A 7094-nucleotide genomic window follows, 5' to 3' on the forward strand; every position below is an offset into this window, starting at 1 on the left:
TTTGGCTCAGTGGATAGAGCGTCGGCCTGCGGACTGAAGGGTCCCGGGTTCGATTCCGGTCAAGGGCATCTACCTTGGTTGCGGGCACATCCCCGGTAGAGAAGCTGATCGATGCTTCTCTCTCATCGATGTTTCTAACTCTCTTTCCCTCTCCCTTCCTCTCTGTAAAAAAATCAATAAAATATATTTTATCTTTTTTTTTAAAAAAAGGGCTCAATAAAATATATTTTTTTAAAAATAATAAAAGAAAAGAAATTTAGATTCTACCTGTCAAACGGGGGTAAAGCTGCCAAGGAAGCCGCCGAATATTTTTACAGGACCAGTTCTTGCATTTCTGACGGTGTGAAGAAAGGGTGACAAAGTCTCCTGTTGTTTTCCTTGTTCTCTGGTTCTGGCTCTTTTTCATTCTGTTTGAGATGACCTTGCAATTTTTAAATATGAGGGTGTGATCCTAAGAACCTTTTCTACTCGTAGAGTTTTAGATTCAATGATTTTTTTTTCATTTCTTCTTTATTTCCGTGTTATGCAAACTTCTAAAAAATGTATTTATCTTTATTGTTGAGGGTATTACAGATGTCTCCCATTTTCCCCCAGTGCCCCCCTCCACCTGATTCTGGCCCCACCCCAGGCCTTCACCACTATTGTCTGTGTCCATGGATTATGCATATGTGCATATAAACACTGTGATTTATATCTGAAGTACTAAACTCCTTTAAAAATAAAGGTTCAATAGTAGCTTGTGGTCTACCCCAGAATGGATTTCTACCCCTCCCCTCTTTCTCCAGTAAATCCCACCTCCTCAGAGGTGGGAACATGACCCAGGTCAATCAAACAGGGTACCCCATTTATCCGGACCTACTGACAAATTGGGATGATGGGAACTTGGAGTTGCTAGAAAGAAATCCTGCTAAGCTAAGAGGAAAGGATAAGCTGAAAGCACAAAGGCAACAGCACACAGGAAGGCCCCTTCTGCCTCTAGCCAGTGATCCAGGACCACTGAGGGTCAAATAATAATTCTTGCTGCATTGAAAAAGCCGAATTCTATGCTCCCATCTAAAATGAATACAAGGTGGGAGGCAGGAAACATACCAGAGTCTTGATAAAAATTAGGGAACCCTGTGTCCCTTGCCACTTTCTCTTAAACAATTGGGCTATTCCCTGCCAAATATAATTAGAAATCGTGGCCTGTGGTAAAAGACTGTCCACTGAAGTACAGCCTGGGGGCACGTTAGCCATTACTGGAGACTGTAAATTGAGAGTTTATAGACTAAGCAAAGCTGAGATCGGTTCCTAAGAGACGGAAACTGTGAGGGTGGGACAGAATTTCTGGTATTGCTGCCTGGTTTATGGAAGTCCCAGGTATAAATTTGGCAAAAAGCCAGCAGAGATCTGAAGGGAGTCCTATCGCCACAGAAAGAAACGACTTGAAAAGAAGTTTGTGATTGTTCAAAACCCAAGACAACACAGAGGCTCCATAATCAGGCCAACAAGAAGATGGTGGTGAAAGTGGTTCGATTCTGCAATGTGATGGGTGAGGGAGACTTGCTTCTCACGTGTACAGACCCAGAGGTAGCAAGATTGAGTCGCTAAAGAACTCCGGGACAATAGGAGCCATGTAGATGATATTTTCATTACAGGACTAGAAGGAGCCCTGTTTTCATCTAACCAAGAAGAAAGCATATGGCCCACAGTTTGCAGACTTTCACACAATGTAGTCACTGGACAAGACTTCGGGTGTCTTCCTGGGAGATGAACTGTACATGACGGCGTTGCATTTAATCCAGTATGGGAAATTTTCGGAATTGCACGTTTCAAAAGGCTAGAGCATAGATGAAACTGGTGCACTGTGATAGTATACTGTGCTGCCCATTATCTTGCTTTCTTTTATTTATTTCTTTCTCAGTTTTTTAAATTGAATTGATTTGGCTGACCATTACTGCTATTTCTCTCTTCCAGTACCAGATCCTAGCTTCTGGAACATGTCACAAGCCACCCAATCTTAATACTCCATTTCCCCAACAATGTGATTAGCCTAGGGGTGGGCAGGTGGCCCAAGCAGGGCCCATTATAGTCCTTCTCTGGAAGTGACACGTAGACATTGGGGGAAAGAGTCCTCTTTCCACTAGGATTCCTAAAGCAGACGATGGAAGCCTGGAGGTGTGGGCAACCTACTTCTCTGGCAGCCTGGAAGATGGAAGAAAATGAGGTTACTACACAGAGGAGGCTGAGCTGAGCTACTGGGGGGAGGGTGAAAGAGGGAGAACTGATGATATAATTTCCACCTTGGACTAAAGCCAAACCCTTCTACGAACTCTCTCCCTTTACCTACTCTTCCTTTTTGGCTAACATTAATTTGAGTTGTGTTTCTGTAGATTTCAGCTGAATAGTCTTTATATTTATTTTACTTTTCTAAATATAAAAGTAATACATACTGTAAATGAAATTTGGAAATACAGATGAGTAGAAAGAAAATATTCTATTATGCTTAAATAGATTAGTAATTCAGAGGTTTTGGAGTATTTTAGATGTTGGTTTTACATAGTTATGATCATAATAAATATTCAAGCTTAATATACTTTCTATTTAACATTATAACATTTTCCCATGCTCTTAAACCACCTTATAAATAAAATTTTCATAAATTTTATCTATTATTGAATAATTTTTAAATATTATAATCATCTTAGGTTATAGCCCTAGCATTTATTTTCAGAAATATAATTACTGGGCCTAAATACTGGAACATTTTAAAGCCCTCATGGTATGTTTCAGATATGATTTCTTATTTAGTTGAATACAAGTATACACATATAAGAAATGTTTTTCATGGGCAATTGGGATTAAGTGATTCAAATATGTGGAGTTAAATAAGAGGAAAACAAGTAAGATATGATCAGGCCTTCAATAAATAGTTCTTTTATAAAAGAGATAAAAACATGGCACCTGGTATACATTCCTCCCTAATTGATAAAATCTTTTAAAAATACAATTTTAGCATTTTTCTACTACAAAAATAATATATAAAACAACAAAAGATATAATTGACAGATTGTAAACAATGATAATGTCCATTGTCATTGAAGGCACAATGCTGGGAAGAGTGCAAATAGATATAACCCTTTGGGGACAAGTTGGCAACTATTTTATTTTTTGATGAATGAATAAATAATCAGGCATTTAAATTGCTTTATAATATTCCATTAAGTGCCTGTGCTTACTTAACCAATACTCTATTTTAGAGATTTTAATTGTTTCCAGTGTTTACTATTGTATATTCATTCATTTATATGAGTTTTAATATATTATAAGTTATTTACTTTGGACCAATTCCCGGAAGTGAGATTACTGAATCAAAGGTCAATGAATCAAGATTACAAAATCAAACATTTCTGGCTCTTGATGGAGCTGCCAAATTATTTTTCAAAGAGAGTACATCAATGTACCACTCCAAGAGCAATAAATGAGAGTACACATTTCACCCCACTTTTTCTAATATGTTAAATTAGTTTATAATATTTTCTTACTTAAGAAGTAGAAATTGATCTGGTTTTAATTTAAATTTTAAAATTACTAACCAGGATGAATATATATGAATATTCATGTGAAATTTTGTTAATCTTCCAAACATAACCTTTTAACCAGTAAGAAGACATCCTTTCTTCAGGGTGGCTTCTGTCATATTAGGAAAAAATATACCAGACTCTTCCATCACTTTGCCTGAAGTGGGGGGTGGTGAAGGGCTGACTAATCAGGCCCACAGTCTATTATTACAATTGTCCTCAAATGCCTATTCAAAAAAATGTGCCAAATCACTTCAGAAATGATAGCTAGGGAATCTATTAAAAATGCAGATTCCTGGATGCCAGTCTCAGAGTATCTGACTCTGTAGGCCTGCAGTAGATCATATTTTTAACAGGTGAGGATGATATATTGTCAGATTTGGACACCAGTGCTCTAAAGCAGAAGTTTCTAAAGTGTGGTCCTCAGATTAACAATATCAGCATCACCTAGGAACTTGTTAAATATGTAAATTCTTAGGGCCCCACCCAGACCTACTGAGTCAGAAACCCTAAGGGTAGGGCCCAGCAATCTCTACTGTAACCAGCTCTCAGCTCATTCTGAGCCAGAATCATTGCTCTGACTATTATTGTGAGATGAAGAGTTGAGAACCATTCAAGATATACCACCGCCTGCTTGGAAAGTGAAAGGAGATGACATCTGCAGAATGAGTAGACTTTCATCAGGGACAAGGAACAGAAGGGCCTATCAGGCAGATATAACAACACGACAAAAGGTACCGAGGCAAGAGAGAGCAGGGAGCATGATAGCACAAGGTGGATGGCCTGGCTGGAATGTGGGGTGCAACAGGTGTGACAGGAGATGAGGGAGAAAATTTGATAAAGTGCCCAATGTTAATGCAAAGGAGTAGACATTTGTCATTATTTGGCCACTCAGTCGCCATCCTTCTTCCTAATTGCATCTCAATGTCCATTGGGGGAATTACCTCTTCCCCTCTGTGCCTCATTGACGGGATGGTATATGCAGATGTTCTCCTGGTCCAGAAACTAAAGGACCTTTTGGAGGGTCCACCCACTCATTGACTTTCCTGTCACCTCCCCTGATGTAGTCAAGGTGTGAGCATGGGACCTAAACTAAACCAACTACACTCTCTGTCATGGGGCTTTTTTTTTTTAAGTATTTAGTCATCTTTTCATTGTGGAAAATTCAAATATGCACAAAAGCACAAGGAATAGTGTAATGAATCTCCATAAACCTCAACTCATTTTCAACGATGATCAGTTCATGGCTAATCTGCCTTGTGTATACAGTTCTTCATTTCCTCCAGTCCGTAGGCTTTTTGAAGCAAATCTTAGAGATGTAATATCACAGAATATTTGCCCAGTATTGTTAATGTAAGCCATTAGATTAATTTAAGTTAGTCTGATGAAAATATTGCTTTGTGCTAGAAGTGATACGTTCTCAAATCCTTTTATTGCCTAGTACTGAAATTGACAATGCCTGAAAAGAGCATTTTCTTCATTGGAGGAAAGAATGTCCAGGTTTGGTCACCTTCTGTGTTTCTCTGCCTTTGTCTATCTCTCTGTTATCTCTGAAATTAAACACAACTGTATCAATTTTACTTAATTTGATCACATTTATTTAATTCCATATATTATCATGTGCCATCTAATTCCTATAAATATTAAAAGCTATATTTATGTTTCATTGGTTTAAAATTACAGTCCTGAATATCTTCAGCATTTGGCTACATCAAGATCATTGTTAATTTTTGTTTATGTGATAAAATGTATATAACATAAAATTTGCCATTTTAACCATTTTCAGTGGCATCAAGTACATTCATAATGTTGTGTAACCAGGGATTTTGTATTTTACAATGTAACATAGGGAGAGAAAGAGCCCATAGAGTCTACTCATTGCAGAATAAATACCCAACCAAGACCCAATAGGGATCCCTACTATTAAAACCCACAGAAACTACCTCATTCTAAGCAGGTTTTCCTTCCCTTCAATTCCACTAGCTCCCCAAAACCCCTTAAGATGGCCTTGAAAAAAGTGCTAATATGCCATTGCAGTGAATATCATAACCAAAATAAATTTTCTTAGTCATTGCAATTAATTGAATCTGGGACTAAAGGAAAACAGTCTGTTTACTAATTTAATCACTGTCTATAGGTAAGAAGCTCCTGGACTTTCCAGGTGAATGATGCTCCTGATAAATATCTCTCTGACTTGTGGACAATAAAATGATTCAACAAATGCCATATGTAGTATTTAGCTCTCAAGGAGACCTACTGCTCAGTTGGAACACATCCTATTTGCTGTGCCTACTGGAGGGTAGAATGAACAGATTGCTGGTAATAGCTCACTCCACATAGTGCCTGTCAGACATAACATGCCAGGCCAAAAAGTGACCACACGCAATGTGGACACCATTATTTTCCCACTTCTCTCTACTAAAAGTCTTCAAAGAGGAACAAAGAGAACAAATGGCAAGAACACTATTCAGATAACAATAAATTGTGATATGAGATCTGACCATTAGATTATCCTATATAATAAAAGGGTAATATGCAAATTGACCCTAACAGCAGAACGACTGGGAATGACTGGTCACTATGACACACACTGACCACCAGGGGGCAGACGCTTAATGCAGGAGCTACCCCCTGGTGGTCAGTGCACTCCCACAGGGTGAGCTCTGCTCAGCCACAAGCCAGTCTGCCAGCTGCCAGCACAGCAGTGGTGGCGGGAGCCTCTCCTGCCTCCTCAGCAGCATTAAGGATGTCCGACTGCAGTTTAGGCCTGCTCCCTGCTGGCAAGTGGACATCCCCTGAGGGGTCCCAGGCTGCCAGAGGGCACAGGCTTGGCTGAGGCCCCGCCCCCCCCACCCCCTCACCGAGTGCACAAATTTTTTGTGCACCCGGCCTCTAGTAATAAATAATAGCTGATTAAAAATGGACAAATGGTATCTTGTAATTTTCAGTGTTAACAGAAGCAATTTGATGTAATTATTAGCAACTTTCAGGGATGAGATTCTATTATTGAATAGTTTCTGAAGAGGAGTATCATTGTAGTAAAAATACTAGTAATATCTTACTATTGATATATGAAAGATAGTGGCCTCTGGTAAGTGGATAAGACCCAAATAAAGTTGGAATGGTGAGTGATAAAGTCTAAGTTCTGCTACTTAGGACCTCATTGGTTGCTGAGAATTGCAGTTAAGATAATGAAAATATATACTGTTGTGTGTACATGAGTGATATAGTACCTTGATACTCAAAGTGTTGTATGTGAACCTGCAGCATCAGCATTACCTAGGAGCTTGTTTAAAATGTAAATTATTTGGCCCTACCCTAGATCTACTGAGTCAGAAATTCTTGGAACTGGGCCAGCAATCTGTGTTTTACGAGCCCTCCACATGCTTCTGGTGCACCCTACAGTTTGAGAATTGCCGGGAGCCGGTCCATCCTTGCTGTTTCAAGGGACCTGGCATATATGGCATACGGTTCTTAATATGTTTGCTCACCTTCTTGGCGCTGTGTTTTAACCAAAGTCACCTCTCCGAGAAA

The sequence above is a fragment of the Myotis daubentonii genome, chromosome 12, assembly GCF_963259705.1.
Source record: "Myotis daubentonii chromosome 12, mMyoDau2.1, whole genome shotgun sequence".
Lineage (NCBI taxonomy): Eukaryota > Metazoa > Chordata > Mammalia > Chiroptera > Vespertilionidae > Myotis > Myotis daubentonii.